General features: G+C 39.1%; 1 protein-coding gene across 2 annotated transcripts in view; it reads right to left on the reverse strand.

Annotated features, from left to right (window-relative positions):
- The window catches only part of NLGN1 (neuroligin 1), a 423,737-nt gene that overhangs the window by 352,987 nt on the left and 44,920 nt on the right, over window positions 1-25,830 (reverse strand). The window contains exon 1 of one of the 2 annotated variants that reach the window (XM_084528873.1): window positions 21,747-21,929. The exons of the other annotated variant lie outside the window; for it this stretch is intronic. The gene's annotated coding sequence lies outside the window, so the exon portion shown is untranslated. Of the gene's footprint in view, window positions 1-21,746; window positions 21,930-25,830 lie in introns of those variants that run through there. 2 annotated transcript variants of the gene reach the window in all.

Genomic DNA, 25,830 nt, shown 5'->3' on the forward strand with positions numbered 1-25,830 from the left:
GAAAAAGTTTGCTGTGAAAGCAGGTTTTTTGGTGCTGTTTTTTTTCAGAACAGAAGGTAATTGATAGAATAAGGGAAAGTAGGAATTATTTGAGATGATACAAGTACATCAGCTGGGGCCTTGAGTGATTTTGTTTGATGAATCATGGGGCTGAGAAGGGCAGACTCTTGTAGAAGTGCTTTGGACAGCTAGAAGGAGGGAATACACATGGCAGAGGAACAGAACGGAAAAATTACAGTGAATAAGCCAGCACAGAACCAATATAGTCACAGGAGGTTGTGGTAAATTTATTTTCAAATCCTGGCAGAGATTTAAATGCATACTCTCTGTTAAATACATTCTGAATTATTAATATCAGATTGAAGAATGAAAACATTCAGAATATTATATTTGATATGTTTCCCATCCATTTCACACTAATGACACAATTGATGTAAGTCAATATGAAAATCAATGCTGAATATTTGGCATAGCATAGCGGTACATGGCAGAATCCAATGAGAGCTATTACATTCAAAAAATTAAGAACCTGCAAGGAAATAAATACAAATTATATGCAAGTAAATTACATAAAGGTTTATGGTTTTGATGATGAAAAATGGTACCATCTGTTAAAATTAAAACAGCCCTTAACAGGACAGGAAATTGCTTTAAAGTTAAACATTATCAGTGGAGAAAACTGCAAATGCACATATTTAATCACACAGTAATTTCCTAGTGTCTTCAGAAACTGTCCCACATCCTTAGAACATGTTCTCATGTTCTTGGAACAGCCAGGGAAAAAAGAAAAAAAAAAAAAAGTAGAAAGAAAAGAAAAAAATATGCAATGAAAAATGTATATATTGCTACAGAAAGGGTGGTTCCTTTCATCTCTGTTAGTGCCTAAGTACCATTTGTAGGCTAGAAAGCAGCTGGTTACAGAAAAGTTAATGTCTTCATTGTGCTGAGCTGGTCTAACCACTGCTCAAAGAACTTTGTCTGTTTTACAGATGAACAAAGAGGACTTCAAGGACAAGGACTGAAGAAATTTGTGTTAAAATGCAATTATATGCTGAAAAATGAGCCTATAAGTGGTGTCAGTGAGTTCAATGTACATTGTTGTGAATGATTCCTGATGAGATTTACTTGACTTAAACGGTTTTCTGATTTCCACCACTAAAATTCTGCCTGAGATCTGAACATCGAGTTGTATTGTTTACAGTCCATGCATCATCATCTACAATAAAGACTCTACATTTGGGACTTAATTAATACAGCCAGGTCAGAATCCAGATCATTCCTTCCCAGAGATGTGTTGGCTCTGCAGTGCTAACTGGTGTAAAGAATAGCACACACTTACTTTTCCACAGGCGTCAGCAGAAAGACTGAAAATACACAGGACGTAGATCTACTGTCATTTTTTTGCAGTCATTTTTCTGACCACATACATTTTTTAAAACAACAAATATTTTTGTCACTTCCCACAGCATTTGCTGTCCTTACTCAGGGAGTGTTTTGCCAGAGAAAGCACTTGAGCTCTATGGAAAATTATTGGCACGGTTATACTGCATTTTGCAGTATTCTGCTTTTTCTGAGGCTTGTTAGTCTAGAAGTGCAATTCTTCTATGTAAAGGTTGACTTATTTAGTTCAGAAGTGCAAGTAATTCTTCTGTGTAAAGGTTGACATTTTTTCACATTCATAAGTTGATCTCTTCTATTTTGCTTATACAATAATGTGCATATTATTCAAATATCTACATGCTGTGGAGGGGCAGTGATTAGCCTTTTATTTCTTAAATACCCCTTTCCGCTCTCATCTGCCAGCTGTATGTGTTGGGCAGAAATAACTATGAGAAAGCCTTTCTGACTTCTACAGGACAATGCTGATTAGGGGAAGAGCTGGAGATATATTACATAGAGAACTCAGTGTTGGATCTGGGCTTATGGATAATAACATCACTTTGTTCTCACTGCCGCTGGAAGAGAGTGATATGGGCAGAGCTACCTCATGCCAAATTGCTGCAGACTGACATTCTTAATTTTCGAAGGTAGGAAAACTGCCACCTCATTAAGAAGAACACTGTGTTATTAGTTTATTGGCATGGTACCAGCACAGGAAAATGCAGCATGCATGTCCTTGTGACTAAAGGAAAAAAATTGAGAAGTTTATAGAAAATTATTTCTTTAGACAGGAAGCAGCTTTAAAGGGACCTGAAACAACAGCTAATACTAAAGAACCTTCTACTTCTGAATATATCCTCTCAATCTATAATATTGTTCTAATCAGTGCAGTTTCATGCACTTCAATTATTTTAGACTCATGAATTTAAGACAACTGATTGACATTCTAACACTGAAAACTTCACAATCCAACAAAGGAGAGACGGTATCACAAGAAGGTCAAAGTGCACTGCTATCATAATGCAGATTCCTCCATGAATTCCCCACCTTCCACATTCTAGTGATACATGGGAATAAGATTAACAGAAAGAAAAAGCAGCTTTCATTCTGAGCAGTCTTTCTGAAAATCAGCATTTCCAGCATTTCAATACTTATTTGCCACAGCAGGGAACTAATCCTTTAAAAAACCCAACCCAATCAACCAATGAGCCAACTGAACTGAAAGAATAATAACTTCTTTGAAGTTTTCTTTCACTGCACTGGGAAAGTTCAGATGCTCTTGCTGGGACAGTTCAGATGTCCCAACCTGCACTAATTACAAGACAAGTCCTCCCCATTCATTTTCATTGTTAATTGCAAGACTCCAAGGTAGGGGTAGGTTCATAATGAGGCCACTGTTGATTCTTGCACAGGTATTAGTCTCTAGCCAAGAGCTAATTCTTCATCTGAAAAACTTTGTTTTCAGGCTTCTGAAAATGCTCTTTCATTCCAAACATGCTTTAATTGACACGTAAACCATCATACATCTTGTTTTTCTTTCACATGAAAGATTACTTGCAAATGGAATGTATCTAAAATGAATGGCTCTACTCCATCATTGTATACTGCCCTTTGCAGAAGAAACAACTAATCTGTGAGATGCATTGTTTCACTTGGGATTTACAGCCTAGCATTGTCTAATTATTCATGATGTGTTATCCATCATACTGCAAACTTCTTCACAGGACTAGCAAAAACAATGTGTTCCAGTTAAGGAAAATCACAAAAGCAGAGCTATCGAGAGCATATTCCACCTTGATAGAAATGTCTACCATACTTATTAATATCTTTAAGAATTGCACCTGCTGAAGTTTCCTTTTTCTGCAGGGCAATGAAAGTTCCCCAAATGAATATCATCAGACAGTGAGATGAATTAGGCATCAACTGAAATGGTAAAGTTTATCTAATCTTCGTACTAAGAAATTATTTTAATATTTTTTCAGTTTGAATCCTAATCTGCTTTAACTGACCACTAGTAATTATAAAACAGTTGTAGAACTGTGCTGTTAAAGCGTAAAAATTATGAACTAAATATTTGAGTATAAATAGATTCAGAAATACCAGCTGGGATTACATGGCTCAAAAAACTGCTTCCTGATTAAAAAGCACTTTAACTCTAGGTCACAGATTAAATACAGAAAAGGTAAATAATGAATGATAGTGCTACCGTTAATAACTGCTTGGGGATATGGGGAAATGAACTTGCTTATGTCTGACCATTTTCCACTTTAGTGATATCTGTGTTTGAACCACAACTTATAAGCGGATGGCTTCTTTGTTTGCAATCCTGGCTCTGTAAAGAGATCATTGCTTGTTTGAGTAACAATATGAAATTCCAGCCTGTCTCTTGATTACAAACAGCAAGGGGATGAATTTTTTGTTGGATCTGCACCTAAACCTTAGTTCTTCCAGTATCTTCAAGCATTAGTGCAAATGATTTTCCAAAATTGTTTTGTAGAATAAAGATTAAAAATTATATTTTTAATTTCAAAATTATTTTGCATCTATCTTGAGGCTACAGCTAGCTAAAATGGGTTCTAATCTAGATTGCCAGGCACATTCTCTGCAGATATCCTTAGACAAATGTATCCTTAAAGAAAGCATTACCAAATTTGGACAGTACACCAGTATTAACACATTTTCACTGGCAATAGGAGAACTGATGGGGAGGGGTCTCCGTTGCCCATGCAGAGGTGCATAGTGCCATGCCAGCTGCTGTGGGCCAGCCCCACCAGCCCGCAGCTCCAGCTCCAGAGGTACGTGGCTCTCGACAGGCTTGGATGTCTTGGATGTCACAGTATGGGCAACTTCATCACCTTCTTATTGCTTACTTTTCTGTTTCTGCTCTCACCTTTGTTTTTCTGCAACCCTCTTAATGACTAAATGATTAAAGGAACTAAAGGTTTCTCATGCGTTTTCAGTTCCTGGATGGCAAAACTATTACAATCAGAATGCTCCTGTAGAACAAAGGCTTCCATTGAGAGAGAAGGCAATACATACACTAACCTCAATTCATCTTCTTCTGGTGCACTCATGCAGAGCGTCTCCAACAAACACTATGCCAGATGCTGAGCTCTTTTTAGGGAATGAGTAAGAATACTGCAGTGCCAGAAGACATGCATGGTGTCCTTACAGTCAATCCCTGTTGTAAGCTTTTCACCATGTTCCACCTGAAATTTTAAGCAATTTTACCACCCAAACAGAGGTATAAACTCTGTAACCAAGGAGTTTCTTGTGTTTAAATGGATTTCTTTCACTCCACATGCAAACTAAAAAGCAAAAGCACAGCAACCATGGCATTCATTGGGAATTCTAGTTTTTTGAGCCAAGCACACAGAATAGTTGTGTTTTTGTGTGTGGTTTTTTTTTTTTTTTTTTCCTTCAGCTTCTAAAACTAATGCTGCTTAAGCTGAATCACATTTTGTATCTCTATTCAACACCACTGATAAGGCAAAGTACAAAGCAATTAGAGCATCACCATCAGGTCAGTCAGCAATTTCTGTGTTACAAAGAATCCTCTACATTTATTTTCTTCCATTTCATTCCTATGCTAGAAGTTCTGTTACACCAACACATTTCCATACATGTTGTAATAGTATGAGACCACATGCAAAACTACTAATAATAGTAATAATAATCACCAAAAAGAGCAGGAAGGCATTTCAACTTTCCTTTAATCTGTTTTCTAAAATCTGTCATGTTCTGCCCAAGGTGCTGTCATTTGCACAGAGTATGCTGTGCTAAAGCTTCAATCATACTATCCAAATATGAGAAGCCTGCAAGTAGCCATAATGAAACTGATGTCAGACAACCTCAGCTCATGCTAGATTGCAGCAGCTTGACATCTTCAAACACAAAGGACAGCTCTTTATTTTAGTTCTGCAAGTGGGTCCGTGTTTCAGATTGAAACTTATATATGTCTCAGTATCTGTGGTGATTTATTTTTCTGTCTAACATTTGCAAAATATATGAGAATACAACCCACTGCGCAGTTTATTTGCCAATTCAGGGAGGTCTAAGCCACTCCATTGAAATTCTTCAGAGCTCGCCTCACTCACTTGGCATGCTAAGCATAAAAGAAGAGACACTATCAATAATCTACTGCACAAAAGCTGGCTGCAAATATCTTCTTGATGATAGATTAAAATCACACCTCTGTAGGGACAAATTCCATATCTGTACATGTTACCAGCACAAAATTATCAGTCTAGTAAAGTCACTTTGAAGCAGAGGAATAGTCAGTGGATCAACTGAATTGGCTTGCAGAATCACTCCAAGAGGGCCAGCTTCCTATGATGGGATAGATACTTTCACAGCAAACCTTGGAGGAAAAAGACCCTCATTATTTGACTGTGATAATCATGCAGTGGAAGACGTCTGACAACAGAAGAGAGATTTTAGTGTTTTAATGGAACTGGATTAAACACGGCAGGCAGTTTCCAATTTAGAGTAAGATTTAACAGTTAGGAAGGCCTACTGAGTAATTGAAGAAATATGATGCTTCAAGGAAAGAAGGAAGGAAACAAGAAAGGGTGTGCTGCAAAAGCAGAGTGGCACAACAAGCAAGAAAAAGCTGGTGAAAAACTTAAGAACAGATCCTATTCCTTTTTTAGTTTAGAGAAAAGGGTTCATAACAATGTGCTCCGACTCTACCCGTTATCTGAGGCAAAGAAACAAACAATAATGCAGGAACCATGGCACACAGATTGAATCCAGCAGTGTTGCATGAAACTCATTCCCAGGTGTGGCACGATTAGGATTAGAAGTCCTTGCCAGTTTTGACATTTAGGTATAACAGAACATTAAAAAAAAAAAAAATTCTGAATATGAAAACTCAAGTGCATACTTACATATTTTGCTCATTGGAAGACTTTTACTTGGGCCCAACAACGCTGTTAATACCTATTACCACTTAATCTAGGATTAAAAAGTCCAGTGCAACCAGCATTCAAGTTCACCGACTGTTTTGGGAGGCATAGTAACCCGAATAATCCTGTTATGTGCTTGTTCCATACAGGAGTGTGAAAAGAGCTAGAGGCCTACTTTCGTTCAGGAATCAACAAAGTAACTCTGAATTTATGTAGTGTATGTATGTGGGATGTTGAGATATTTAGTTAAGATATTTATATATCACTATTTTTTATTCCAATTTCTAGTTGTTTCATGGAGTTAAATATTGTTATAACACATAGGTGCCTAAACAGATTCTCTGCTATTCCTATAGTATAGCCAGTCAGCAATACCACAGAAGTTGGATATTTCCAGTGCAAACCAGCTTAAAACGTAAAATACATTTTAAGTTTAAAATGCATCAAAATAAATGTGAGGTCAAAAAAGGGGTATATTAAAACCCATTGCAGAGCCCACCTACTACTTAAACTTTCTGATTGTAATCTAAGGCTTTGATCCTGCATACATGCATACATTTAACTTTGAGCCAGAAGGAGTGAGACTTCTTGTAAAAATTAAATTATACATGTGCACCCAGAGAATCAGATGCTCATACACAGTGTTTATGCACAAAAGAAAAGAGCCAGGAAAATGTGCAAGACCTGGGAGAAACAAAGAACAGATTCCTCCTGGAAGGACTAATGTAGCTATTTAACATTAGAATCAGATTGAGTTTAGTGGTTCAATATTTAGATCTTATGTAGCACACAGCTAACTGGGATTACAACTTGAGGGGACAGATCATGTATTGAAGGCTTTGTACTGAAGCACATGCTTACGCTTAAGCAGTCCTTAAATATTTATAAGCAATGAATCCTATAGACACCTAAAGAAGACATCTTGCAAATCTAACCACAGTCTTCTGGAGAATAGTAAAAATCTTCACATTTACTGAAAATGCAAGGATTGAGGATACTTGATGCCCTGCAGGATCTTGTCCCATTGCAATTTTATTTGAAGATGTGCCACTTGGTTCATAACTGATAACATATATATATATTTGATCAATAGAAGATATTTAATAAATGTTTCAGAAACTTAAATTATTAGCAATATGGTCACAGAAATCTTACACAAATCACTCTGTCTTTGGGAGCACCCTAAAGAATAGTTTTCAAGGAGGAGAGAACATTTATATTCTGCTTTCAAGCAAATTACTCTAGCAGATTTCAACCTCTTGCACTTTATAAAGGTCCTCCCTCTGTGTGAATGCAAGTCTTTCCTGCGAAAATTATAATCTTAAATGTAGGTTTGTTCAGAATCACTTTTATCGAAAAGACAAAGACAACATAATGTTCTAGGCCTTATCAGATTTTGATAGCAATACAACGTGCCCTACTATATACAGTCCAGGCTAATTCTCCTCCCATTTCAAACAACTTCACACCTCTGCAATGCCACTGACAGCCCCCCAGTACACAACATGAAGCAAGGCGAGTTAATGCCACATTTAATGCATACTCATAGGTAGATACATTCTCGGGGACTCTGGAAGTCTCTCAGGCACTTCCCAAGGTTACTTTCCCTCCCTGCAGCTTGATTTCGACACCTGAAAAATATGAACGCAAGAATGTCTGTGCTCCACTGCAGAGCACTTTCAGATTTTAAGGATGTTCACTAATGTGAACTTGAATCCTCAGATCATGAGAATAAAGATACACAATCATGTCTGATATTCTAAAAACTACCAGAGTACTGCTAAAATAACTATGGCAGCTGAGTGTTGCTTTTACTTTATATTCATGCAGTGTCATTAGAGTCAGTAAAGTTGTACAGATAGAGAAAATAGTGGGGTTTTGATTCACAAATTACAAGGTGTTTTTTTTTTTTTCCTTAAAAGCAATTCTGGTGGAAGAAAACCAAATTAAGAAAAATGGCAAATTATTTCCCTCGTCCTGGCAGTATCATACATAGATTTATCTCTTTATCTTGGAGATTTTTATGGTGGCAAGAACTATGAAAGTTTGATATCCAAGGTACCAAGATATAGGCAAGTACAAAACAACTTCTACTGCTCAGTTAAAGCAAATAAAATTTAAAAAAAAAAAAAAAAAAAAAAAAGGAAAAAGAAAAAAAATGTAAACGAATCTATTCACCTTTGGCTCACAAGAAATACTTAATTCTTGGATTTCTCCAAAGTATACAAAAAAACTACCTCTATTTATCTAAAATTTAGCCTTTCAAAATTAGCCTGGCAAACCATGAGGAGCTGGACCCATTTATAGAGGGTCCTAAGTGTTATTTTGCTGACTGTAGCAGAATCTCTAGGCATTTTAGTTGGGTTTATTTCATGTATACAATAAACAAGGTTATCCCTAACACAAGAGAGAGCTCCTGAGCAGGGACCCAAAGCCTTTCAAAAAGACATTCTGACAGCAGTCAACTCCAGAAAACATTTCATTCTGTTTACCGGAAATAAAACCTACATTATAATAAATAACAGCCTGCTGTAGATCGAAGTAGAAGCGCATTTTTACAATTTAGTCCTTAAAATTATTTGGTTTTTGAAGATGCACACAATTAATTTATTGCAACACAAACCAAAGTCTTGGGCACAACTGGATACATCAGTAGTGACCAAAGGAAATCTCGTGTTTGTCGCTTGCTCACCTTTCAGGTACCTTATTGGGTGACTACTGAAGCCAACTGCACCTGGAGCAGAGAAAAATCAAGCTTCAGTTTTCAAACTAAAGGCTCTCCTTAAAGGACTGGCTTAGTGGCTAAAGACGACATTTGGAGAAGAACCAAGCATGTCTACAGATAAGCCCTTTCCTGTGCCAAGTTGGTTTCTCTTTCACGGGTTATTTACATGTGACCAGTTAACAGGTTCTCATATTGAAACACTGGGCAAAATTTTGTCTGTACACTTGGGTCTGTCTTTGTAAGGCTGATATTTTTTTATCCAGTGATGATCTCTGGAATCCCATAGACCAATACTTTGCTGCTAGAGTAATGGGCCAGCTAATTGTAAAATCTAAATTAGGGACTGATAACTGAAAGGCCTAGATTCCTTTAGAAAAGAAGCATATAAATAACCAGGAAATGAAATAACCATATTTCCAGATCAAAATACTAAAACTACAAATGTCTTAATAGCAGCCCTAGTAAACTCTGCCAGTGTACTTTGAAGTGGAAATTCAGAGAATTTTATAAAATTCTTCAAATCTTGAGCTTCTCTTGGAATGCATTTCCACTAGGTTATCAGAACCAAGCAGCTATGCTATGAACAGTAATAGGTATAGATAAAGAAAAGCAATAAAATGATTACCAGTGTGTGGAAATTATGAAAATGTTTTATTAAAAGTAATCAGCTGGAGAAAAACCCTGCCACGTATATTTCAGCAGTATTGCAGGTTTTCCTCCAAGCTTGCATTTGAGGACTTTCACGTGGATAATGAACTTGATTATGTTTTTGTTGTTCTTTTCTTAAGAGGAGTATTTCCTTTCTTATTCCTGTGCAGGTCAACACCTTGAATTGTACACAGAAGGGAAAAAAAATAAAATAAAACCCTTCAGCAGAACATATAACAATAGTCCTGTACTTGTTTGAGCTCAAACTTCCAGCCAGTGACAGGTATAAATTTACTGCAGGTTGAGCTAAGGTGAGGCAGTAAGGAGGTTCCAGATCTCCCATTAGCCCCAGCCCCTACTCCCCTGCAACAGCAGTGGAAAATCCCAGTACAGTACCGTACTATTCTGCTCACGAGCTTCAAAAATCTTCTGTAAATGCACATGTATTGCATGCTCCAGGAAAAAAGGAAAAAAAAGAAAAACAGAAAAAAAAAACTGACATTGATTCCTATAAATTGGGTGGGTAGGTTAAGTATAAACTCTGCTTAGGACATCTCACTGCCTGTTACTTCATATATGTTTTTGCTAAGGAGCATAGGCCTTCCCTTACTTTTCTCTTTTACAAGGCACAATGCTTGGAACGCTCTTTTTGTTCACTACAACACATGGACTGCACGCGTGGTCAGCTTCCGTTAAGAGGACCAGAAGGGAAAAATGTTTACGCTTCCTTGCTTCATACCCACATGCCAGAATCCACCACAATCTGGGCCTAAGAAAACAAAACACATTCACTAAAATGAGCAGAGATTCAATTACGGAATTAATCCTTTTGAGCAGGTGGCTTCTGGTGAATCCACTGCCAGAAACAGACCCTGTATCAGGTAAATCCAACTCCTACTGCCAAGGAGTTAATCAAAAACCTATTACAACTTATTACTTGTCTAATTTGGGGCCTGCAAAGCATTGTAAACATTTTTAGTTATTTATTTAAGTAGCACATCCATTATCTATATCCAGATACCAGGACAGATAGATAAAATGATTATTTTGTAATTTAACATATGAATTAATGTGTGTTTGTGTCTGTGTGCACACTATTCAGCAATTTATCACAAAGGCCTCTTCTTATACCATTTGGTTTCTTTTCCACTTTTGAAGAAATAGCAAAAACAAGGAATTCTTTTGTAGTCTCTACCATATAGAATGGAGCAACTCATACTAACACAACTTTAAATCAAGAAATACAAAAATAAGGTTCTAATATTAATGTTAACTGGCCCTCATTACACATCATTTTATGGACAAAAGAGCAATCAAAAGGGATCAGGAAACTAGCCTTTTAAATCCAGGATGCTTTCAGTGAGCATGGCTAGAACTCAAAGTTTCAGAGAAAGTGAACCTCCTTTCCTAGTAAATGCAGTAAACCAATTATACCAAACCCAGCAGGTGATTAGCTTATGCCCTGAAGCATGAGATTTGATTATTCTTATCTTGGTTTGCATACTGGTGCTACAAATATTATTAATGGCCATAAAATCATCCAGCCTTTCAAAAAAAATCTAGCCTGAAAGTTTGATTTGATGACCTCCCTATGTGGCAAATTCTGGAATGTTTCTTTTATTTAAACTAAAAGCTTTAGCTATCACATGATTGCCTGTATTCATTCGTGTCACAAGACATAATTACAAAGCCTAACCATTTTCTGTGCACTTTGCCCTTTGACAATAGTGTGTTTGAGCTACATTATTGCGTTGTTGGTAAGAAGGTTCAGTGGAGCTCTAGATGAAAAACTGAGCATATAATTTTCCTTGAGATCTTTTTAAAGAGAAGCAATGAAAAAATGATTCTTTACAGAAACTCAATAGACAGATGTAATATTTTTCATTAGAATGTCATTATTTAGTGAAGAACATAGCATTGTCAAAGCTACTGGAAACTGATAGACAGATGACCAGTATCACTAGGAAATTTTCCATGGATCTCAGTGGACTCTGGACTAAGCCCCAGTTGAGCTAAATCACCCTACCTATTTTTGGTTGTGGCTCTAAAGGATGATTGCTGGTCCTCTTTGAATTCAAATGAACAACCTAGGAAACTAACATCTTTAGAGATTTTCCCCCAAGCAACCCACAAACCAGACTTTGCCACAGTATAGAGTTTTTTCACCAATGTGAGCCCATTTACACTTATGCAGATCGGAGTTCAAGTGCCATTCAGATGCCCAATTACTCCACCTTGATTTTTTCATAATACTCCAGGTTTTGATATATCACCCTGCACAGAGAAGTGAGTTAGTGCAGACTCATTTTGTCTTAGTAATAAATAATCTCCTTCAAGATACAAACAACAGCTACTGTTCTCTGAACGTTTGGCTGAGAGAAGGTTCTTGGATAAATAGCCTCACTTAGAAAACATATTTGCAAAAGCTTTTGAGAAAGTACAATATATATGACAGTTTCAAATGGTGCTTTGAGAACACTGTACTTGACCTGATAGAAAACTGAATACTTTTTTATATGAACTTCCAATCCAGATGTCCTTCACACAAACAGTTAAATCATAACAAATTGTTTATTCTTGTTCGGTCTTTGAAAGAAAGAGATAGTAAAAACTGAATCAAAGACCAGAAAGATGAAGTCAATCACATTAAAAACACACTGACTCTCTCACAAATGCTTCAGGTTTTTTCGTCTGCTTCTGACAACCTTTTAGGATTTGAACTTGCAAACAGTGAAGGAATATGTTTCAAAGTCATAACTGCAAATTTTGCAGCTTTCAGGTTGCGATTCACTTTTCTACAGGCTGTCAAAACTAACATCCTTCTCCTGTTTCAGTGGGACGAACCTGATTCTTGAAATTTGATAAAAGGCTACAAATTTAATGAAATCTGTGGTTCTTCCATGGCTGATCTAAAGACCATTACCTTATGCAGGAGCTAGAAAAGTTGTACTGACACACAGCTTTCCTGGAGATACTGTGAAGAAAAGGAACCAACCAGGAGCTTTAATTGGTGCCTCAGGTCAGTTTGTTCTGGCCAGACCTTTCTATGAGAGATCCCTTAAGGACTTTGGTATCTCAGTACAACACTTAGATGTCCCTGTGACCCAAATACCCCTTCTCATCTGATCCCCTGCCCCTCTACTCACCTGTTTTGGCCAGAAAGCATAGAGAGAGATCCTGAGCTGGAACATTTCAGGCTATGACCATTATACTGCCAGATTCTTGATTTCTGATTTGTTCCATATCCTCTCAAAGAAGGAACTTGGAAACTAACCAGTTTTCCATTTAAATCTAGCAGTATAACTTATATATATGCAATTCAGTATTCTCCTTGTGCATATGTGTATGTATATACACACAGGCTCTAGACGTGTGTGTGCAGCTGTATACATACACATTCTCTACACATTTCCGTGGGTAGGCACCTGTCTTGGAAATCTCTTAAGCAGACAGATTGAATACACTTCAATTGCTACAGCTTAATAACTTTGCAGCTCATGAATTGATTTTAGTACTATTACACTGCCTTATCAGCAGAGCCCCTGTCTAAGGAAAGGATTTGTGTGCATGTGTATGCGCGTCTGTGTGTGCATGCCTGTAAATAAGTGAATTTTACTACCGCAGTAGTAGAACACACAAATCTAGTTTTAACAGCATTATCTTTGGTGTACAGAGATCACGTTTTATGGCAGAAAGGTTAAGAGAAGAAGGAATATCTTATGAATAAGGTGCGGGACTACAACTTCAGAGGTTCAGGTTCAATTCCTCACTCTGCCAGAGGCTATTCTGTGACCCTGGACAACTCACAGAAGCAGTTAAGCAAATGCTTAAGTCTTCTTTTGTTCAAGGGATAATATATCCTTTCCCTCCTCTTTTGTCTGTTGTAGCATGTAGATTACAAATGGTTTACACCAGAGCCTGGGAGGAGGTGTGAAAGGGTTGTTATTCTTTGTTTATTTTATTTTTTTTTTTTTATACAAAACAGTAGCTCAGCCCTGATTTCACTTTGCAACCTATGAACTCCACGGAAATACCTGAATAATATTACTTTTCCAATGAAGTCCAGAATTGTTGTATCACATGTTCCAGTTTTGAGAAATCTAAGAGAATATACGTTACCCAGATACAATGTGGAATTACTAGGGAAAACAAGGTGGGTATTTGAGGAAAAGGAGAATTAGCCTTATATATATTCCTACCAGATATCACATTGTACCAATTAAGAATGCAAATGTAAAGGTCCAATATGTAAACACAAAATGTATTGACACAATTCTAGCAAATAAAGGATCCAAATTTACAGTTTTAATTGAGAATCAACATTCATTTTTATAGTACTTCTTTGTAAACTGCAAAATACTGTTACACAACAATCCAGAAAAAAAGGGCTAGATTAGAATTTTGAATGCAATTAATTAAGAGTATTTAATAGAAGAAAAATGTCAGATGGCCAACAAATCAACACACCAAATATAACTTCAACTTTAAAATATTATTTTTTGTGCATGGACAGGCATCAGCTTACCATTTTTTTCCTGCCATTTTGTCCCTTTTTGTTGGCTCTTTCCAGCCTTTGAGCTGTTACATGGCCCACAGCTGGGCAGGCGGCTCCCTCTGGCGCTGACACCAGAGCGGCTCTCTAGATCATACAAATCTTGCTCCCCGTGATTCCGTTTAGAACCAGATAATGTCAGCTCAGCATTGTGCAGGCCTGGGTTTGTTAGTCTGTAAAATAATTAATTTTCCTACCTTTCGTATAGAATTGCCTACAGAATTTGCCTTTAGATGGAAAGCTCTGAAAGCATCACGCTAAGCAGTATGGTATCACACGGTATCTTATTCACAGATAACCGAAGGTAAGGTTGGACTCATTGCTGGAGTTTGCATGTTTCTCTCTGCTTTGATTAAGAACCATCTTGCATTTTTTGAAATATCAAATATTTTCAGAATGACTGCAATTACAAAGTGAGAGTTCAATTATATTATCAACTGAACATCAAATGGCTTGCTTCACTAACACTAGGCTCAACTTTTTAGTTGAGATTATGAATCCTTGGCGTTTAGATAGTTTTGAGTTCTACTAGAAGTTTCACGCTGTTTTTTGAATTTAAGTCACTGTAGTATCACAGTTACTCCTTCTCTGAATTTCTGAGAGGTTTCCTGACCCCACATAAAATATTACAGTAGGAGAAGAAATGCAATGCTTAGCATCGTGGATGTTTTCATCAGAGTTCTATGATGGTTAAAGTCCGATCATAATTTTCCTTACAGTTCCCTAATTATTCAAAACTATTTTTTAAATATGTTCAAAATATTGTATATAAATTTTGACCTAGGAAGTTATAATTCTCAGGGAAATATGATTAACTCTAAGGAGAAAGTGAAATATTAGATAGTTTGTTGAAACGTTTAATGTAACTGAATTCTAACTTCACATCACAAATGCTGACTGATTTCACAAATGCCATCTTAGTCTATATTAAGTAATTTACTTTTTTCTTTCTTTCTTCTTTCTTTCTTTATTTTTTTTTTTTTTTTTTGAGAAACACATAACCACTTTCTGAATGGCCATGCCCATATACATAAGGAAGCTTTGTTATTTTGGAAAAAACATACTTGAAAAAAAATAAATACTGACATTTTGCAAAAGCTGAACAGTGTCCATCAGAAGTCCAACAAGATTTCCCCATGTGAAACTCTCCTCATTTTCAAAGGCTGTTGCAAAGGAGAAGGCTCCCGAGAATGGGATCATTCATTGCGCTGCTGGTCTCTGAACAAAGAATGGATGGCAGATGAAGAAAGACCTGTGGCTCCCCCATTAATAGGAAGTTCAATATTTTCTTGCTTCTTCTGCCAGAGCCTTTATGCAATTCTCATAACTTTTAAACTATGCAGTGTTATACATAATGAGCTGAAGAGGCAGTACTGTATTTTTTCTATCTGCAGTGAGCTTTCCAAGCATTCATTAATCCTCACAGCATCTCAATGTAGTAGTTCAATTTATGGATGGGAAAACAAAATAGATTGAGTACTGGAATATATTTTAATGTAAGTGCCAAGCAAAGGCATGAGACTGAAAGTGCCCCAGTGTTTCTTTCTTGTGGATGTGCAGCAAAGACCTTAGACGTGAGTATGCTGGAAAAAAAACTGTCACAGCATAACTGCCACATCATGGGCCCCACAGCTGGGTGAAGAACAAGTATGGGAAAAGCAAGGACCAAACCATCACACCAGGTCTCGTATTTCTTTGTACCCCAGTCAATGGCAATGAGCCACTGAACACTTTCTACGAACGTGGTAAGGCACAAAGAAAAGTGTCTCTCCCTCAGCAATGGGGACAAGAACCTAGGCAATGCAAAATGTTGCTAAATGGTCAAAAAGGAAAGCTGTGGCACCCTTTTAAGATTTTCTCCATCATTGAGATTCCAAATGCTACAAGATTTACGTCTGGGTAGTGATTTTCCTCCTATTCACTCCAGCAAACATACTAAAATATGATGGTCAGCGTCATTTTTGACCACAACAACCTACAAAAGCATCAGATTTGTATGAGTAGACAATGTTGGAGGTGAACGAAGACCAATGAAATCATTACGTTTTGTGTTTCCTAAAAATCTCTACTCTACTCTCAATCTCTACTTATTTATACTGATGTTAGAATCAGGCATTGCATTTCTTTTATGTATTTGCACTATCATACAGTATAGTGCTTGTCAATATACATACGTATATTTTTTTCTCAGAGTCTATCAAAGACAAGGGAAGTTCTCAAATGGATTTTCTTCCAAAAAGTGCCTCCAAATGTTGATTCACTGAGAACACAATTTATTGTTCTGACCACTCTGCCTTCACATTGTATTCCAGTTCATCCACAATTTACGTTACTTCCACATGTCATGAACACATGAACTCAGCACAACTGTGGTAAATCACAAGATAAGAACTCATTGTAGAGTGAAGGCGAAACTCCTTGGGACACAAAATGTATTATTTATTCATACAGTGCCTTGCATAAGCAGGTGATGATTTTGACTGAACCCTCTGGTTGAACCTGGAATACAAACAATGAGCAATAAAACCTCAGCACTCAGCTCTTCTTCTACAACTCAGTAACATCTAATTTTCATTTTACTGCAATATAAATTGCTACCTGGCTATGTCTTTCAGTAAAACTTAATCTGCTTTTAATTTTAATTGCCCAATAAATATGCCTAATTGGAGCCAGTCCCAATTTTACCCAGTTCAGTTTTTTTCTTAACAAATATAAAAGTCAAATATATCTCAGCTGGAGGTGATGCTTTATTGAAAATAACAGATGAGCCAATTCTGAATAACCGTTGAACAAAAGAAAAGGCAGGAGTCATAAATAAATACCTTTAACTATATTCAAGCTTCCTTAAAGTGAACTTTCACCATATTAAGTGTCGTTAGCTAACTCATAAACAGTAACAAAATTTCTACTCTAAATCCAGAACTCCTGTGCTATGTTTTCTGGCAACCAGGGTGGAAAGTCCTTCAGAGGAACAATACAGCCTCCCTCTTTTCCTTCCTCTGAATAATAAAGTTCCCCTCAATAGGAAATGGATCAAATCCTAAATAAATAAATAAGCGCATCTGGTATTTATTTATCACTGTCCTTGGAAATTTTATGCTAATTGAAGTTCTGTTACCAAGGCTCTGGAAAACATCTTATAGTCGTTTTTATATTATTTTACTGAAATGCATAAATATAAATGCTTTCTTTCCTGGTGTTTCTCCACTCTCCTGGTATATAAAGTCACTAAGCTGATTAACAATGTAGCTAATGTATTCTTTCTATTTTCTTCTTGTGTAATACGAAGTCTGAAAACCTCCCTAAAACACAGTCCCTCTCCAGAAGCACAGTGCTTTTTAGTCTTCCAGCTAAAAAAAAAAAAAAAAAAAGACACAGTCAAGAATTTGTTCCAAGGTCTTCACCTTGACAAAGCTACCACAAAATCTCATTTTGGAAGTACACCTTGAGATAGATACATATTTAAAGACAAAAAAGGCTTCAAAGCATTTTTTTTTTTCCTGAGTTTGCAAGAGCTTCTCCAGCACACATGAGAACCATATGCTGGTATTGCCATTTCCTGGAAAGCTGTAGAAACCAACCACACATCCAACATCATAAGAATATGGTCATATATGGTCATTTCCCTAGCTAAAGATAGTCTCTTATGAAATTTTAAAGTCTGTTTATGAAGTCTATTTACCATACAAAAAGGAAAAACAAAAAGCAGTCTTAACCACTTGGATACACAGTAGATTTCTGGCTGGACCTTTTCCCAATGGAGCTTCATAGAGAGTTCAGACCCAAAGCTGGAACCACCAGTACATGAAGCCAGGGCACCATCTCACCAGCTGTCAGCAGTAGTAAAAGCTTCACAGCACTGGAAAGCTATGAAGTAAGTGAACAGTTTGACAGGTTGGTTCATGAGGAAATATGTAACCTACACAAGGTTGCACTTGTGGTCTGTTGGTGTGTAAGGTCTACACAACCACACTTGGTTGGTGAATTCAGTCCAACCTATCTGAGGAACAGGAAAAATTCTTGAAAAAGTCCTGAAAACAGACATAAGAAACTCTGCAAGACTGAATGCTCCTCTCAACCTCTCTTGACAGGCAATAATAATAATAATAATAATAATAATAATAATAATAATAATAATAATACACAAAGCAATACACGATCAGGGACAGAGGAAGATGAATGGAAGCTCTCATCAGAAACTGGGAAAGAGTTTCACTCTTAAGTCAGAAATCTTTGGGAAAGCAACTTTCATTAGTTCTGGTTTCTAAAAGACATGTAGATGTGGTGCTCAGGGATATGGTCTAGTGGTGGACTTGCCAGTGCTGGGTTAACAGTTGAACTTGATGATCTGAGAGGTCTTTTCCAACCTGACTGATTCTATGAAACATGAACATCTTTTTGAGTGGTGACAACTTTGACATGCTTCACGGAGCTCATCCTGCTGACTGTGATGAGGTTACATGAGTGTAAAAGCAACAGGACTTGTCCACATCTTACACTGCAGTGCTCTGAACCCGAATGAGATTCCAAGGTAAAAGTTGAATTGTGATCAAGCAGATTAATAACAGACATGGGCACAACAGATTTGTTTCTTTGATGCCTGAAAAACTGTATCCATTGCTTTCCAATGCAAAATTACAGAATCCCATCATCTGGATTAGAATATGGGAGTTCTGTAATACAGTTTGTTACCTGAAACAGAACAAAACAAACAAACAAAAACTTCATGAAGCTAATTTAACATGAAGAGCTAATTAGGAAATACATCGTACTTCCACAGAAATCATAGCTGGAGATTTAATTTTCTATACACTTCAGTCAGCAATGTTCTCTGTCCAGAAAGGAATCTCTGTGTTGACTAAAGAACATGAGCACTTACTTCTAACTTGCTGTTGCCTAAGAAATTATTTTTATTATAGCACATGGAGAAAAACATGTTCAAACAGGAAAATAAACAAATAAACAGAGAATTTCTTCAATGACCAGTCAATTCAAGAACCAGAATATGCTCAAATGCACACAGATGAATGGCAAAAAGGTACATAGACAAGCTTTCTAGTGAGTCACCAATTCAGTTTTCTAAGTGTTCTTCATATGTTCAGAGGAAAGAAATTTCAAAAGCTCCAACCCCAATCTGTCCTCACTGACTAACTGGTCTTTGACAAAGAAGGAATGGCAGTGGCTGCATTCATGACACAACAGGAAATGCTCTTTGACCCTTTCCAGTTAATGGAGATAAACCATAAACTTTCTAACACTGACAAATTAACTTTAAATAAATAGTATTAGCATCATAGTTACCACATCTAAGTTATCTGATTGCACAGTCAGAAAATTCTCACTGAAAACATCTTTACATATGGATTCATGAAGTCTGTGGAACTTTTTGCTTGAGTGGGGACAGTGAGATGGAACTCAGCATCTCTGAGATATTTCATTCTCTAGAAACTCACTCTAATGAGAAGGTGTCAAAGAAAACAGCACTGAAGTCCACATACATTTCATAAAATATCTTCTTAAGAGTTCCATTAACCTTACTCACGTGTCTATGCAACAGCCACAAGGAACTCAGTCTTACCAGATTGTGCACATGGGTATTTTCCAAAAAAGACACATGATACATTTTTAAGGACCCAGCATATCTCTGTAATTGTATTATGCTGGGCAGCTACCAGCCCAATTAATCGGATGGGGAATTGAACCTGCACCTCTTCAGTTCGTGATTAATGTTTTTATGCAGTAAACAATTTGTCAGCAGCATTAAGGGGAGCCTGTTCACCTGAACACATAGCGAACTACATGGATGAAATACATACGTATAAATGTCTGTTACATCTATCACCACAGATTATTTTAAAGGCTGTTAAAAGCAGTAGAAATATAACTCAGGTAAATGTAAATGTTGTGGCTCAACTGTTTTCTAAAACATTCAAACTTGATCCCTTTCCTTATAGCATGTTTCCCTCTGTTCTGAAAGAACTGCAATATTTTATTCCAGCCTTTCCAATACATCCAAACTCTAAATAATGGATCAAAAATACAATCGTGAATACAGAAGAAGGTGAGGGGGGAAAAAAGCAACAGAAAAGGATGGTACAAAAGAGGAGCTTTTCTCACATAACTGCAGGAACATTACTATGCTCTGCTGAAGCACTGAACTGCACTGCTCCTGCTTATTTGTAAGAGGATTTGACAAGCTAATGATAGAATCAGCAAGATTACCAGAAAGAAAAAAAAAAAAAAAAAGGAAAAAAAGGAAAAAAAGCCTTTCCTTTTAATCAAAACATAATCAGAAGGCCTAGGTGATGATTACCTCCTGCTTTCAACCTAAGTCACTGAAGCAGTCCATTAAAAGGGCTTCCAGTGCTGTTGGGGTGAGGACAAGGTACGTGCCATGCCACAAACAGGTATGATCACACACCACGCTCACTTCACACTGCTCCCATCGCTTCCTATATTTCGAGAGGACAGGACAGAGGTTGTCTACAGCTAAGACACGCTGTAGGAGTTCTGTAAACATGGGCCCCACATTGAGAAAGTCCCTTTTCAGTAATGGCACCTTTATTACCACAAATATGTTCGCGATTGGTACTGCAATTAATTACCGGGACGGGGAGATACGCAACAAAAGACTAAAAATTGCCTTTACTGGGACACAATTCATTTAGATGATTTATGGAGTTCTTTATTGTTAGCGTCACAAGAGCTTTTTCAAAACAAGAGAAATCATTAAATCCCATAAACCACGGACTATCGCCGCGGTTAGCTGGTAATTGATGTCCTCGCTCGTGCCATTTATATCACTAAATAGAGCTGATAAAACAAAAATTAGTAAAGGCTGCTGCTGCTGGAGCCTGCAGCATCCCCGAAGGAACCGCGGGGCTCCCTTCCCCTCCCTCCCCGGCAGGAATCCCCCTTCCCCGGCATCCCATGGCCCCCGGGAGCATCTGCTACTGAGCGCAGGTGGAGGGCTCAGCCCCCCCCAAAGCCCCCCAGGCACCCCCCCATGGAAGGGCAGAAACTGGCACCCAGACACCAGACCACCCCCGTGGGTGGGGGGGGTGAAGGAGGGGAATTCTTTCGCTTTCAGCAGAGGGAGGACGTGATTGTTACCCCCCCTCCCCACCCCCGGCCCGTTTTCCCCCTAGGGGGGGTTAACTACTTCTCTCTCCTTTTGAAATGCAAATAAAAAAGCTTTTGTGTTGCGGTTTTCCATGGGGCTTTGCAGGCGTCCTGCTGGGTGGAGAAAGTGCACGGCAAGGAATCATTTTAACCAGAGGATTGGTGGTTTTAAACAGTTACCAAATACCAGCCAAAACATGTGCACGGCAGAGAAACTCCCAAATACAGAGCAGGCAGGGAGAGGGGATGGATGTTAGTGAGGAGAAGCAAGCAGGCGTATTCTAAGACTCGGAAGGACGGGAGAACAGCACCGAAAATGCAATTAAATCAGCCCAGATTTTATGAAAAAAGAGAAGCTGCTGAAAACCCTGAGCAAATGCTGCTGCCTCAAAGATGGAAATAGCTCCCTTACCTTATTACTAATCCTCGCTTGCACCTGCTCTGCAATCATAAATACTTCGAGGTGCTTAATATGAAGCTAAATTGATGGCTGAATTTAAGCAATTTCTTCGTGCACCTCTTTTACAGATTCAAAAGGAGATTTTTAGGATCGTCCTCCTCCGTATCCATTTGCTTCCCAAAGAATTCCAATTTTCTTGAAAAAGAGGCAAAAAAAAAAAAAAAAAACCCACGGTATGTCTACATACAAACGGGCACTGTAATAGATCCCAAAAAAAAAAAAAAAAAATAGGGAGTGGGGGAATCTGAGAGGTGTCACTACAAACTTGGCAAGCAAAACGTATCCTCGGCAGGAAGACGGAGAGCGAGAGGGGAAGGGAGGAAGAAAAAAAAAAAAAAAAAAAAAGAAAAGAAAAAAAAAAAAACGCTGCAAAAGACAAAATTCCCAGGGAGATTTTGAAGGTAAAAAAAAAAAAATAATAACCCCGAGGAAAGCCGTGTGAGCGGAGCAGAGCAGCGAGGGGCTGGCGGGCTGCGTCCCAGCCATCCATCCGCCAGCCCGGGGAGCAGCGACCGCCCCCCGCTGCGGGCGAGCGGCTCCCCCCCGGCCGGCTGCTGCCCGCACGGACACCGACAGACAGACGGACAGCCACGCAGCCGGGCTCTGCAGGGCTCGGGGGGGACCCCGCGGGGATCCCCGGCTTGTGCGTGTGCCCGGCGCCGTGTGCGTGTGCCCGGTGCGTGTGCCCGGGCCGCGCGTCAGATGTGACGCTCAGCCGCCGGAGCAGCCGCAGCCCCGGGGCGCCGCCGGGGGAAATTTCCCCTCTCCTTGCCTCCCCCCATGGGGTTCTGGGGATGTACGTGGGGTTTTTGTGCACCCCCCTCCCGTGGGGTCTCTCCCCTCTCATCGCATCTCCCCCTCTCCCAAGCCCCCCAAATTCCCATAACATAGCCTGGGGGAGAACAGGGGGAAGCCCCCGGGCACCCCGTTCCTTCCCGGGGGGGGAGGGGTGCAGCTCAATCTCACCTCCCCTCTCTCACTCCTGCTCTCCTCCTCCCTGACCTGTTACACGTTTCATCAGAGCCTTCCCCAGACCTTTAATTATTCTATTAATGGGCGCCCATACATTTTCCAGGGCAGCATTTCATTAGGCAAACGTCAATATCGGGTGCACAGAGGGCGAGCAGCAGGTCGCACACTGGAGCCGTAACACAAGCTACAGGAGAATTGCTCAGGCTTGCTTCCCAAGGCTGTTCTAGGGCACTTTTTTTTTTTTTTTTTTTTTAAAGAAAAAGGTTGCATGGGAACAACTTGTGGCAGTAGACGGCCAGGTTAGTAGGGCAAGCCCCAGGTTCCAGCAAGGCTCTCCTGGGAGCCCTCACCAGCTCACAGTTAAGACTAGGAAAGGAGAAACAAAATAAAAAGTCACAACTCTCTAAACTACCAGCGTTTTATAGTCACATCATTTACATACTCCGCTGAGAAGCAGATGTTTTTTGTTCTTGACAAACTGGGAGTCAGAAAAGGGCACCATGAGCAGCCCAGAAAAGCGGTGGCTCCGTCCCAGCAGGGCACCAAAAGATGGAGGCAAGGAGCCCTCCTGGCCTCCATGGGGGTGGTCACGCCTGCACTGCGCAGCTCCTGGGATTTACAACTGGTCTTCGTGCCTCCCAAGGTGCTGGGGGGTGTGCAAGTGGACAAACGTGGAAGTTCAAAGGGAATTCAATGGGATTCAAGGCAGGTCTCACGCGTGGGTGCAAAGAAGGCAAAGCCGAGGAGGGGAGGAGGCAGCAAAGTGTGCAGCGAGGCGGAGGGGAGGGAGGGAAGAGAACAGAGAGGCTGGGAATAAATTCTTTAGGGCTTCCTCAACTGGAAAATACATCTTTGTCAAGGACTTTTATACACTATGTTTCAGTGAAGAAATCAAAATCACGTCCCAGCACTTGGGTATCCAGTTGAATTTTGAGTGTTATTGTAGGACTGACGGGAAAGGGCCTTAAACTTTCTTAATGCCTTTTTTTTTCTTTCCCTTGACAAGAGAAGAAAAGATGAGGGATTGGTTTAAAAGATGAGCCCAGGAAAGATTCTTTACAATTCTTGTACCAGACAGACACGTTTACTGTAAAATCAAAACACCACCCCTGGGAAACTGGTACAAGTAGAGCAACAGTTTTACGCCCTGTATCCAACACAGCCACTAAGGAAAGCTGCAAGGCCTTTAGGTATGCCAAAAACAGCACCTCTCTCAAATACAACACGTTATTAAAGCCCTCAAGTCATTGTGACTAACCGGGGGGGTTACTTCCTCCAAAACTTAGATGGTCAGTACATGAAAGTCTTGCTCTTGTTTCTGTTTACATCAAACAAAGCCTTGATTTACCCTCTGGAGCAATGTATGTGCCCTTGGAATTTGCAATCTCATCTTTAATCACTGTTCCAATGGCTGCAAAAGCAAGGGCAGATGCTCCCACCTGCTGCAGGGCACCGGGTGGAGCAGAACAAGCCAGCACCCCAAAAAATGGATCACTGGATGCAGCACCTCTGTAACACCTACAGGGGTCTCTGGGAAGAGCAGCCCCCTACCCACACCTCACGTACCTCTGTACCAAACTCACGTATGTGCACAAATCCTTACACACTGCTCAGCTCAAGCAACAGCCATTCTGGGGAAAGGGAACCCATGGAGAGAGAAGAGGGAGCAGGGGACCAGCTGTTCTGGACAGCACGGTGCCTTCTGCAGCATGCAGTTTCCAGCTGGAAAGTCGTATAAATTTCTGAAGCGATCATTAATTTGGCATTCCCATCCCAAGAAGCAGATTTAACCTTCTAGCCAGTTGGTTATCTGCACAGCCCTCACCACTGCAGTATCTGAATACCCTCCAAGCTTTGAACTGGGCATCTAGATGATGTTCTCAAAGTCTAGGGGTGAGGCTGACGGCTTCACATTTGCTCAGGTTTTTCTACGGGTTGGAGCTTGAACATAACATGGCTGCATATAGCAGTTCTACCCTTCAGATGAGGGTGATTTGTCAGGATTAGCCTCAGGGGCATTTCTAATATCTTCCCTTTACTTGTGGTGATTAAACAGGATTGAAGCTATCTTCCAGTCCCTTCCAGCTTCTACATCTTTTCCCGTGGATTTATATAGAAGGGAAGATGCTGTAATACAGCCGGTAGCTAACATCTCACAGGGACAGCGTAAAGTCACTTACTCACACAAGTTTAGCCTTCCTCAGCATGTAGCTCTGTGTTACCACATGGGTCTTGCCAGCTTCTTTAACATTCAACCAGAAAAGGAAAAAAAAAACACCCTAAAATTTATGAAGAATAACGTCAAATAATTGCATGTTTTACAGTCCAAAAACAAAGAGAAGAGACTTCCACACTTAATGTAATCATCTCTGTTTCTGTGAGACGGAGGAAATGAAGGTGCCCTAAACATGACAAACAGAAAATGATTTGTACAAAAATAGGGGAAAGAGAGCTGCATAATAAAGCTGTCTTTTGTAACTGTCCAACAGAGACTGAGAAGGCTGAAAATGAATTGCAGCAAGGATGACTTTGAAGAGAAATTGTCAGCTTGCTTAGCTCCCAAATTCATACCTTCATGCACAATCTTTAGACAAAAAGCAAAATGTACATGCCTGGGAGTTACAAGGCAGAGGATATGACCTGTATGCTTTCCTCCTGGCTTTGCTACTTATTCACTGTATGATCCTAGATTAAGTTTCATAACTGAAGTTACATTAATAACATAATTATGAGCATGAAATATAAATAAATTATTGATAAGTATATGAAATTAAGTGCAACTTTAGACTCCAAACTTGATTAAAATGGCTTGATTTTCAATGGTGCTGGGCATCTGAAGACTTCGAGGCATCATGGGAAAGTAAAAGACATCTTTATCTTAAAAAACAATGCCCAACAATTTAAGTGCTTGCATTTAAACTTCAATTTCCATTTTTCCTTTCTTTTGTCTATTTCACCTTTTTGAATAGTCTATACTCCTCTCTCAGAGAAATCATGCACTGACTGGTAGAAGCAGGTGCGGTTCCAAAGACATTGTGTACTTTCTTTGAAAGGAATCAAGGAT

The sequence above is a fragment of the Aythya ferina genome, assembly GCF_964211825.1.
Source record: "Aythya ferina genome assembly, chromosome: 9".
NCBI lineage: Eukaryota > Metazoa > Chordata > Aves > Anseriformes > Anatidae > Aythya > Aythya ferina.